At 36.8% G+C, this 12,953-nt stretch overlaps 1 protein-coding gene across 8 annotated transcripts in view; it reads left to right on the top strand.

Moving 5' to 3' along the window:
* Positions 1-12,953, top strand: part of LOC126248590 (catenin delta-2) — a 546,087-nt gene that overhangs the window by 389,148 nt on the left and 143,986 nt on the right. For all 8 annotated transcript variants that reach the window (XM_049949704.1, XM_049949706.1, XM_049949705.1 and 5 more), the window contains one exon: positions 5,536-5,650. The gene's annotated coding sequence lies outside the window, so the exon portion shown is untranslated. The remainder of the gene's footprint in view (positions 1-5,535; positions 5,651-12,953) is intronic.

The following is a 12,953-nucleotide window of genomic DNA, read 5'->3' as shown; positions in this document are numbered from 1 at the left end:
GTCTTTGCTGATTAGGCCGATTTATTGTAAGTAGTTCGTTAAAATAGTACAGTGTTTTACTGCAGATTGTATCTTAGTGTAGTGACTTACATTAATTTTTTATGTTAGGTTTGTAAAATTTTGTACAACTGTTCATTAAGGGTGGTAGTTTTCACCAGGTTTCTGTGAAATCCAGTCATAAAGTATTGAGTCTGTAATTCTGTTTCATACAAGGAAAGTCTTTTTTTTCTGATTAATTATTTACGCAATATGTGTAGTTTTAAATTGTAAGGTGAAAAAATGGAATGTTTGGTGTAAAGCTAGAAGAGTTTTGAGGCAGAGAAGAATACACCAACAAAACTTACTCATTTTATAACTAGCTTCTGGGGCTTTGAGGTCTTTTGCAGAAAAAATGGCAGTGTTCCACTAAAACGGATAGTTAGGTGAAGTACAGTTACCATACACACATCACACTTTCCTTTTCATTTCTTCCCACAAAACTGTAGTTGATATTATGTACCAGTTATTCCTGTATTTTGTTCTGTATAAATGAAGTCTCTAGATATGAGAGATGGCATAGTTATTCCATTACGTACTCTATGGTTTTTCTAATAATCATATTTTCCCATTACATATTTCAGTATTTATTGTATTGCATTTAGGAGATGTACTTGTGTTGCTGTTGATTCTTAATCATTGTTGCATGGATGAGTGGACTCTCTTGCTCATCTTGGTGAATAGCATTTCTTACTGTAATATGCCTTTCAGCAAAAAGTTTTTATTATATATGTCACCCCTAATATTCATACTACTTATTTGCATTCACTTCATGCTCCTTAACTGGAAATCTCCATGTGGTTTGTCTTGCACTTGTTCACGTCTCACTTGTTTTGTCATTGTAACGTGTTTGTGGTAACTCGCAGGAGATTTTGAAAAAAGTCAGTAATGTGTTAGATTTGAAGAATTGGCTCCTTCGAATTGTGGTGTTGGAGGAAACTTCTTAGAGTTCCATGGACTGCAAAGAGAACCAACAGATCAATATTGGAGCAAGTAAAACCAGATTTCTCCCTGGAAGGTCTAATGTTAAAACAAAAGCTGACCTACTTTGGACACACAATGCAAAGGCATGCCTCGCTGGAAAAAACATCAATGCTGGGGAAGATTGAAGGAACTAGAAGAAGAGGACATCAGAGGATGAGATGGATCGATGGCATCACGGAAGCAATGTGTTCCAACCTGGAAGGTCTACGGGAGAAAGTGCAAGACAGGAAAAAGTGGCGTGATTTGGTTCATGGGGTCACGAAGAGTCGGAACCGACTAAACGAATAGAGAGAGAGAGAGAGAGAGAGAGAGAGAGAGAGAGAGAGAATGTGTTAGATGGACTCATATTTTATGAGGACCATATAATATTGGTGGATGTGTGTGGGTTATGTTATGCTACACGTGGACTCCATCAGACTGTAATGTGTTATCCAAGAATGGTTTCTCTTGTGCATTTATTTGATGGAGACATCCTACATTTAAGGGAAAAATGAGCAGTCAATAAGCACAGGTATCTTTGACTATGAAAACATCATGAAGTATTGTTTTGATAGTATGTGTAAACAAATACCTGTATGTAGAACAACAATGATGAAATGTAGGTAGGAGATAAATTAAGACCAAAATAGTGTGTTGGAATACAACTTATCTATATTTTATGCCACATGTTGTTTTATTTACAAACAATACTAATTGAGGACTAAATGCATTTTTAACCATGAATAGTCTCTTGCAATCCCAATACTGCAGACGCTATATTCCTGTTTGCATTGTTATGTACAGTTTTTGTACAACACCTGCACTGTCACAACTGCTTATATGTACATGTGACTGTAGGTTTGGGAGAGGGGGGGGGGGGGAGAGTAGAATTTGTCCATTGGAACTAAAAAGTTTATAATAATCTGTAATGTTTTAATTAGGATTCAATTAATGCCATCATATAATTAAGTTCTATTTATATTGTATCTATTACGGATGTGCAGTATCTTCATAATTTTTACCACGAAAGAATGAAAATTGCGCCTTCTAAGCCCCATCATGAGTATTACTTGCAGAATACAACCCACAAAGGGGGAAAAAAACAAGGTTTGACAAAATTTGAAGGTGCTGAGGAACTTACGCTGATCACACCTTTAAAATTTTGCATCGGCTTTTTAATAAATGACACTGAAATAATTTCTAGGGAGAGTTAAAAAAATCACTACGTAAGTAGCCAAGGGCATGTGTGTAACACAAAAAAAGTCTTTGCTTCAAAGGACGTAAAAAATTGTACTTATTAAAAAAGAGGCCAGCTTTTAATAACACCAGCAAATGTTAAATGCTTGTACCATAATCTTCAGAAGACTGTAGAAAAAACAAGTAATTTGTTTGCAAATCTAGCCAAGATATTTTGTTTTGAACATTAGCTGAACCCGTATGTCCATGGTCTGCCCATGAAAAACTTATAAAAATTAGTGCTACAATACAAAAAGAAAAAAATTAAAAATGTATACCTTTAAAATCGACTTCTAACACAGTAAAGTATTTAGTAGGGGAAAAAAAATCGAAGTACAAATCAGCTAAATTCAGAATTCAAACTTTTTACTGTTTGGTCCTACAACTTAAAAGAAGGAGACACACAAAGTGAGATTTTTGGCAAGTGAGAGAGAATTCCTGAATAATTTCATAGCAATAAGACTGGTTTATAATCAAACAGGAATCAGAAAAGGTGGTTAGATACTTCTTGTAGTTGCTTCTGCCATTGATAAATAAAGTGTTGAATTTTTTCATGTGTTGTTCGCAGTAGCCCTATAGTTCAAAGGATCCCTAACTGATTGTAATGACTTTTGTAGATTTAAACAACATAAAATAATTTTTTAATTAAAAAAATACTCAGATATGTACAATAGAAATCATAAGCTTCAAAATTACTATTTACAGTTAATGAAGGCCTTACAACCACTGCCAATGTTATTTGCATCCAAACCAAAATATATGTTTTAGTGAAAGGTATTGCTGTTTGTAGTTTCAAGCCATCTGACAGTTAAAACACCTAATCCCTTACTCTGTGGCTAAGCCATGTCTCCACAGTATCCTTTCTACGAGGACTGCTGGCCTCCCAGGGTATACAGAACTTCTGTGAAGTTTGGAAGGTAGAGGATTAGGTGTTGGCTGAAGTAAAGTTGTGAAGGCAGGTTATGAGTTGTGCAAGCATAGCTCATTTGTTGGAGTACTTGCTTGTGAAAGGCAAAGGTTCCAGGCTTGAGTCATGGTCTGCCATACAGTTTTAATCTGCGAGAAATCTGCAAAATTAGGTATTGCTGCTTTTTCCATTGGAAACCATATTCCTGTTATTCAAGTGATGAAGGGAAAAACTATGAAACAAGAAGTAAGAAGTGTTGAGAAGGCACCAGATGAGTACATTGGGAGTTGAGTAGCTGGAGTAGCCATAAACAATATGCACAGGAGTGTCTTAGAAAAACTAATTTGTGAAGAAATTATGTAAAACTTGAATGTTGTGACAGAATATGTAGAGAGTGAGAGGGAGGAGATGTGGATTAAAAAAAGTATGGTGACAATGCATGGTGAGCACTTCTCATTGCATGCAGTTGGAGAAATTGGACACACACACACATTTTTTCTGTGGCTCCCATTTTGAAGTACAATCATCAGGGAATTGATTTCAGCTAATGATTACACTAGTATATTGAACCAGTTACCACACAAAGTTTCTGTAAGTGACAACTTTAAAAGTAGCACAACTAAAAGTTCAGCGTATTTGACATGAAGAAAGATTTATTGTATTTTATCAGTGCTTGTCATTCTTAAGTTGATTGTCAGTGGGCATTATGCTCAGTACATAGGGAAATAATTGTGAGAGAAGCTGCAATTTTGCTTACATTATTCAACCAATTTTGATGTGCTAGCTTTGTGAAAGAACACAGATCCGTTTACGCTATTAGGTTGGTGTGTAAGTTGGTGGTGTTTTTGATTTGCATATTGGTATTTCAGTTGCTACGGGGGTTGCTTATCAATTGCCATTTTTTATCATTAGTTCACTGTTGCTTTTTGAGTTTACATATTATCAAATTTATCATTTGGAGGTAATGTGTGGAGCTGTGAACACTAAACAGTGGAGTGCCATGTGGAGAAATTGTAAGCCAAAATCACAAAAATCAGCAGGTGACCATATGTAGCGCATTGTCAATTGGCTCTTGAACACCACCAACCATTCCTATCCTGCAACATTACTGGTGATGAGAAATGGTGTCTTTGTGCTAACATAAGGAAAAGAGAGGAATGGTTGAGTCCAAACAAAGCAGCAGCTCCCCCTGCAAAGACCTGTGTGCATCCACAAAAGATAATATTAAGCATCTGGTGGAACAGCGATGGTGTGTTGTACTACGCATTGCTTCCCTGAGATGTAACCATCACTGCTGACATTTACTGTCAACAACTGAGACATCTTGCAGACACTGTCCAAGAGCAGCGACCAGGAAGACTGCACAGAGTGATGCTACTACATGATAATACTGGCCTGCATTCTGCTAGACTGACAAAAAAAACTATACAGGAGTTGGGTTGGGAGGTCATTCTGCACCGGTCTTATTCACCTGATCTTACACCCTCAGATTTTCAACTTTTACTCTCTCTAACACATAATTTCAAGGAAATTTTTTTATTTTTTATTCATTTATTTTTTTTATGAAGATTCGCTCTGAACAAAACCAGGTGATTTCTACAGTCACTGAATCAAAAAGTTATCCCAGTGTTGCAGGCTGTTGTAAATGGTGAAGGAGAATATATTATTGATGACTGAAGTGTCTGTTATGCATATCTGTTGTTTTTATGAAGCTTATGGAAAAATGCTATGAGCCTATGCACCAACCTAATGTTATGGTTAAATGGGGAATGATGAGGGAAGGAATTAGCAGTGACTTTGCTGAAGCAGTGTGTCTAGTACTTGTGTGGACTGATTCAAGAAGAGGAAGAAAGATGGGAGGGACAGAACTTAAATCAGAATCTACTGTAGTTATTTGACATTGTCCTCTCTGCACAACCTCACACAGGTGCTCAGAATGAAATGTGTCTGTTTATATGCCTGCATTTGTATGTGAAAGGAAATAAAAACCATTGAAATCAGTAGTCTTGGTTTTCTGATTTGACAAGATACAACTTGCTTTATTTCAATGTGTTGTCACTGCAACAATTATGATTTTGCTTGCAGTTTGGTCAAATGCAATCAAAGCATTATACCTACTTCTGACTTTGCAGTACTCTCAATTTTTGTGTCCTTCTATTGCTCAGGAATATGATAAACATCTGATGTCATGTGCCTGGATGAACCATGGCCAAAACAGATTCAGATTAAAAATAATTGTTCTACTGCATTCTCTGTTATCTGTTTGTCTTTAACACCTCATCCTTTAATTTGACTGTAGTTACTCTTTATCATTCCAGGTTCTTGTTGATTTCTTCTTCTTTGCTCTAAATCAGACTTTTTTTGTGTTCATTTTTTTTCTTTCTTTCTTTCAGAAAGCAGAACCAAAGCATTCAAAGAAAGATATGGCACCTGAAAATCTTTATTGAAAGTTACCTTTCAGTAATTTTACGTATGTGGAGAATATTTTTGGAGTAGCACCAGTTGCCGGTAAGTTTGCTCAGAGGACAACCATAAATACGTGAATGAAAATTAAATTTGATAACTTATGACCTGTCATCATTCTACATTAATTTGTAAGTCGTATACCCATCACAAGTTCTTACAGTTTCATTGCCTCATGTATATGACTTTTTCAAATACTTGCAATATTGTGTGGTATTTCAAGTGGAGCCCACCTTTCCTAAATTTATAAATGGACAGGCTCATATAACATTTGCATGTAGGTATTGCAGTTCTCAAGTGTGAATATATGTCAGTTACTAATGTGTGATAACAAAGTGAGCAACTGCAAAAAGAAAAACAAGTCATCATAGGAGCACTAGAAAAGTGTGGACCACAGGCAACTGAATATTGTTATTTACATTGCCACAAACAAGGCATATTGGATGGGAAATAATTGTTGTTGAGGGTTTCAGCATAGCTGTTTATTTGCAGCACTGTACTAGTCTTCTGATGTGTAACAGAATGTACGGTCTAAACCAGAGACTGTCTTGGGTATATGGCAAGTTTGGTTGTTGAGTTATTAACCTGAACCAAAAGGTTTGGCCTAGTAGCCTGGTTAAGCTCAGGCTTACACTATAAACCAGAAATGTCGATTTGGGTGGCAGGTTAGACAAAACCTGGAAATCTGTATATGAAAAACCAACATTATCTCTCAATGCATGGACGGGGAAGTCTCAGAAGTTGCCCCTCTCTGTGAAAGCAGTCATCCTCTCATAACACTAAGTAATGTAGTCCATCAACAAAGGAGGTGGCTTACAAAACACTCGTTTGACCTATACTTGAGTATTGCTCATCATTGTGGGATCTGTACCAGGTCGGGTTGACAGAGGAGATAGAGAAGATGCAAAGAAGAGCGGCGCGTTTCGTCACAGGGTTATTTGGTAACCATGATAGTGTTATGGAGATGTTTAGCAAACTCAAGTGGCAGTCTCTGCAAGAGAGGCACTATGCATCGCGGTGTAGCTTGCTGTCCAGGTTTTGAGAGGGTGCGTTTCTGGATGAGGTATCGAATATAATGCTTCCCCCTACTTATATCTCCCGAGGATATCACGAATGTAAAATTAGAGAGATTCAAGCACGAACAGAGGCTTTTCGTCAGTCGTTCTTCCCGCGAACCATACGCGACTGGAACAGGAAAGGGAGGTAATGACAGTGGCACGTAAAGTGCCCTCCGCCACACACCGTTGGGTGGCTTGCAGAGTATAAATGTAGATGTAGATGAATTGAGAACTGGTTTAAACACAAAATAGAAAGTAGTCAAAATTTAAACAAGATGTGGGATTTGTCTCTAAGATACATTAGACTTGCCAGGAAGTGGAACCTTTATAATAATAATAATTACTGAGTGATGTCCCAAGTGAGTAAGATTGTGAACTAATATGGCCAAGAGGAATCGGAGACAATGATATCGTCAGGAGTGACACAGGAAAGTTAGATGGGAGCCTGTTGTTCTCTATATACATAAATGGTTTGGCGGACAGGGTGAGCAGCAATCTCTGGTTGTTTGCTGATACTGTGTTGTACAGTAAGGTGTTGAATATGAAGAGACCGTAGGCGGATACGAGATGACTTAGACAAAATTTCTAATTGGTGTGTTGAATGGCAGCTAGCTCTAAATGTAGAAACTGTAAGTTAATGCTGATGAGTAGGAAGAAGAAACCTGTGCTGTTCGGACACAGTATTACTATTGTCCTGCTTGACAGAGTCATGTCATTTAAATATCTGGGCATAACATTGCAAAGCGATATGAGGTGGAACAAGCATGTGAGAACTGTGGTAGGGAAGGTGAATGGTCGACTTTGGTTTATTGGAAGAATTTTAGGAGAGAGTGATTCACCAGTAAAGGAGACCGCATATGGAACACTGGTGCAACCTATTCTTAAGTACTGCTTCAGTGTTTGTACCAAGTTGGATCGAAGGAAGGCATCGAAGCAGTTCAGAGATTTGTTATTGGTAGTTTCGAACAACACATAAGCGTTATGGAGATGCTTTGGGAACTCAAATGGGAATCTCTGTTGGGAAGGTGATGTTCGTTTTGCGAAATGCTATTGAGAAAATTTCAAGAACCAGCATTTTAAGCTGACTGCTATATGAGTCTAATGCCGCCAACATACATTGCGCGTAAGGACTATGATGATAAAGTATGAGAAATTAGGGCTCATACAGAGGCATATAGACAGTTGTTTTTCCCTTGCTCTATTTGCAAGTGAAACAGAAAAGGAAATGACTAGGAATGGTATAGGGTACCCTCCACCAGGCACCATACGGTGACTTGCATAGTATCTATGGAGATGGGCTCTAGTTCATTATCAAATGTTTCTACAAGACATGATTCAGATGCAGTAGTGATAGTTATCCAAAGTTTGCCTAAGCTCAATAGCACAGAAATACCTTGATCACGTGGTCATTTTAGAGGATGACTTTAATTTGCCCAACATTGATTAGGAATATTACTCATAAGTTTGTGACAGTACGGACAAGTTTTCTTGTGAAGTGTTGCTGAACACTTTATCAGATAGCTACCTCCAGTAACTTTTCCAATGGTATACAGGTAAGAGAAATGTTTTAGACCTTCTGGCTTCACACGGACTTGATTTTCAGTGGTTATCAAAGTGGCAAGGATTAGTTATCATGGTGCTGTAATAGCATCAGAGGCCACATAGGCAATAACTCTCCAGGAAACAAGGATTTTGTGTGGTGCAGATGATAAAATGTCAATAATATTCCACTTAAAAGAACAATTTAGAGCAGGCATAGGCTATCTTTAGTGACCCGTGGGCCTGATTCATATACTTTCATAAGCTCATGGTGCGCTCTGTCAGGCGGTGTTCAGTTTATGTTCAACCCCATCTTCAGATGTTTACATTTACTTACACATCATAAACATAATTTGTTTAAACTCTTGAACAGGGCTGTAAACAGCAATGTAAAGTGGTAGTCTTAGAAAGGATAAAAGAATCGACCAACCAGTTGCGTAACACAGGTTTAGTAGAGCCGTTGATATAAGTATAAAATTATTTTCTTTAGAATGTATAATTTCTAGGTGTTCGAATCTCCTTCTGATGAAGATAATTTTATAATTATCAAAACCTAGGTCAAGAGTTCTAATAAACCTGTGTTATGCAACTGCTTAGCTGATTCTTTCATTCTTTCCAAGATCATTTCTTTACTTACGACATTTTATGAGTACAATAGCTGTCTTAAAAACTTTAGCCACAAAATTCTGTAGTGCCATTAGTAAATAAATAATGTTCACAAAGAGTAAATAAATGTAAACATCTGAAGGTGGGATGCCAAGCATCTTGGAATGTCATCATGGAAAAATAAACACCCATAAAAGCACCTGGTTACAGCTAATTCATTATAAATTACCTTCAATTTCAACAGTTTCTAATATGTCTGCAACTGACAAGAATTATGTTTTAATGTTAACTCAAGAAAGAATAGAAAAACAAAATACAGCAATGAGATAGGGAGTTCCAGTTGACATGCAATGACGAGTAACTTCATGATTTTTGGCTACAGTTAGCTCATTTGAGTGTTTGAAATTTAAAATTTAGTGTGTTAATATCCACAAACACTATTAGCAAGCATTTTTTAAATATTTGTCCCAAACTATTTGTGATGACTGACTGCATGGGCATTTATTGTTTCTGTAGCACTAAATAAATACAATGTGAGCATCTTACCCTTTCCCCCAGGAATTTCTTTTGTGGGCCAGACCAGAACTAATTGCAGGACAGATCCGGCCCATGGGCTGCTGGTTGCTTACCCGCGATTTAGACAATTTTGTTTAAGTCTAACAAACAATAACAGTTGTGATTAAAGCTGAGAAATATGATAAACTGTACTGTAGATAAATATACCAACAAAATAAGAAGGCAAAACTTCACCTTTGTTTATTGTGAAAACATTGTTGTACCCTTGCAGAAACAAAGGTTGTACAGAAACTTACAGTGCAAACGTATGCATCCATAAGGAGGACTGTCAAAATTTCTGCCATAAAATCCCTTATAAAACTCAGGAAACCTTAGGATGATCTGGCCACATGTAAGGTCTGTTAAAAAAACCAAACATTCCATCCAGTCTCTTGTGAATTAATCTGATGTTGACACTAAAGGTAACCAGCAGAAAGGCAAACATTGAACTTTTAATTTAAGCATGAGAAGTCTATTACTGTATTGCGGTTTTACATGTGCACATACTCCCAGACAAGTGCTGTTGCAGTTACCACTCCCAAGACTGGAGGACAAAAATGGAATTATTCAAACAAAAATAACTATTAGTCCATGACAGTATTAATATTTGTTTGAGTAAGCTATGGATTTAGCCTCTTTCTTTGCTCATTTTTATTGATGATCTTATGCAAAGTGAGTAATCGTCTTTGAGTGGGAAAGATTGCAGATGCACTTCTGTTTACAAAAACAGTGAAGAATCTGACACACACAATAATATCCCTAAGATACATGTATTGCAACTTTATAGAATTTTATAGAATGTGAGGTACATTGAGGAAAAGAAGCTTCTTTTGAACAATCATTATAAATTCAGGTAAAACCAGTTATATGAAACAAAGCTCACCTCTTCATAAACAGTACCTTGTAAACAAAATACCAGGTATATTCAGTCATATATTTTCCAAGGAATTAGTTGCTAAGCAACAAATAGTTTCACAAAAGATTGGTTTGAAAAATTTTTGGCAATTAAAACCCAATGTCTTAAATTGGATGAAAAATGTTCAGCAGATAGGATCAGCATTGTTATCAGATTGTTTGCTGATAGGGCTATTGCTTGCAGGAACTTAACCGTAGTTGGTAACATCCGTTTCATGGACGGATTTAAAATTTCTCAACTATTTGTTGGCACACATGCATTGTTAATTTGATCTGATGTTTCGACTATGCTTCGGTCATGAGTTGAACTTATTATTGCGCTGACATCATTGATTCGTTTCCACAATAGTATTGTTTTACTTGTGCACACATGTCAGCCACATCATCTCACAGGCAGATATTACTGTAAAGCTAAGAATTTTCTTCCATCTGATGGACGGATGTTACTTTAAGAGTGTCCTTTTTTGTGTTACACTCTTTACTTTCCAAATATATCTCTATTTCTAGATGGCTACTAATAAGGGAGGGGGGGGGGGGGAAGTCTGATGTGTCACAAAGAAGCAAAAAAAAAAAAAAAAAAGGTGCAGATGGATTTAGAGCAGTTTGAGGAGAGCGATGGTGATTATCATTCAGATGATTCTTATGTCCCTGAAGAAGATCACCTATCAGATTCAGACCTCAACAGTGATTCTGAGATATATGTCAATGACGTTCTCAACTCATCTGAGAATAAACTCTTTTTCAGAATTGGGGGAAATAACAACACCAAAACTGACATAGCTTACCATGGCAAGACCAACTGTTTCACTTGGAGTTCCAGAACACCCATTTGTGGCACTAAACACCACACAGAAATATAATACAAGTTAGATTGTCATCATGGTTAGGTCCCCCAATCAGTTAGGTAACAATCCAGACCCAGAAGAAACATGGTATTCATTTTTAAACATTGAGATTTTGGATGAGATTGTACCACATACCAACTCAAAACTGCAAATCATAAGGAATAAATTATAAAGAATCCTTCCTCCCCCAGTTATAAAGATAGACAAAACTGAAATTGAGGTGTTGATTGGTTTGATGGTTCTAAGTTCCATTTTCAAGTCTGGGCGTGAAAAATTAGCACCACCTTTTGCAAATGACTGTACCAAAATCTCATTTGTTGTTCAACCATCTCTAAAATGGTGTGAAGTTTTGCTGGTGGCTCTCAGATTTGCTGATTCATGTACTCATGAACAAAGAAAGAGAGAATCCTGCAGCAGCTGTGTTGAACATTTTCAACATCTTTATTTCTAAGTGGCAGGAGGTTTACTACACACACACACACACACACACACACACACACACACACACACACACACACAAGAAACATGGCATAAAGGTAATGTCTTACAGATGCACATTCATCATATTTTAGATCTTACACTATTGTCTTTTGTTCCAAAAAAATCTAAGGCAGTTATAATGCTTTCTTCTATGCACCACTTTTTTTATACTGATAGGAAAAAAGCAACAAACCAGAAATTATTAATTTCTATAATGTCATGAAATCTGTTGTAGACGCTTTAGACTTGAAGTTCAGTAACTACTCAGCTAACCGGTGAATGAGGAAGTGGCTGCTGGCAATATTTTACTAATATCAGTGAGCTGTGGAAGTGCCAATGCTGTGTAGTTACATAAAGGTACATGTCAAGATTTGAGTTCATGAAAAGAATAAGAATGAGCTTAATCAGAAGACGTATACAGAGAAGCCTGCAGATTCCAAACTTACTGGATGAACTTAAGAAAACTATGTCAAATATTTTGGGTGAAGAGCAGCAAGGTGGCAATCCAACAAAAAGAGAAAGAAATGACTAGTTAAGAAAGAGAGAAAAAAAAACTGTCATCACCATCCCTATATACTGAACAGAATGGCGGCATACAAGTGCGTGAAATGTGATAAACCCAGTTTCTTACAGTGCTCCATGAAAATATGTGCAGAAAGTTTGTAATTTTTTATGTACTTCCATATATAGTATAGCTGAAAAAATGTGTTACCTTTACAGACTGTTTCATTGGAAACACTAATATTTAATTTTTTGAATTTTGCAAAAGAATAATGAAGTTTATAAGCTATTTCATGAAGAAAAGGTATATAATTTTTGCGTATTGTAACACCAGTTATGATTTAAATACAAAAAATATTGGTATTAATATTTCATAATGCGTTTAAAATGTTATTTATTTCTGATTTTTCTCTAAGATGGGTATAAAATGCAAAATTTGATAATCTTAAGTCTCCCAGGCAGATGTTACCATTAGCAAACTTTTTTACATGTTACCAACTGAGGGTTAATGTCACTGGATGACAGTCTAGAACTGCAGAGACCGACCGAGGTGGTGCAGTTGTTATCACACTGGACTCGCATTCGGAAGGACGACGGTTCAAGCCCTCATCTGACCATCCTGTTTTAGGTTTTCCATGATTTCCCTAAATCGCTTCAGGCAAAAGCTGGAATGGTTCCTTTGAAAGGGCATGGGCAATGTTGTTCCCCATCTTTCCCTAATCTGAGGGGACTGATGACCTCACTGTTTGGTCCCCTCCCCAAATCAACCAACCAACCAGCCAACCAGAACTGCATAACAAGTTGGACAATACTTTCAACAGATACCAAATGACAGCTCTCTTTGAATGT

Source organism: Schistocerca nitens, chromosome 3, assembly GCF_023898315.1.
Source record: "Schistocerca nitens isolate TAMUIC-IGC-003100 chromosome 3, iqSchNite1.1, whole genome shotgun sequence".
Lineage (NCBI taxonomy): Eukaryota > Metazoa > Arthropoda > Insecta > Orthoptera > Acrididae > Schistocerca > Schistocerca nitens.
Note: the sequence above shows the minus strand (reverse complement) of the source record. Positions and strands in the feature narration are given on the sequence as shown.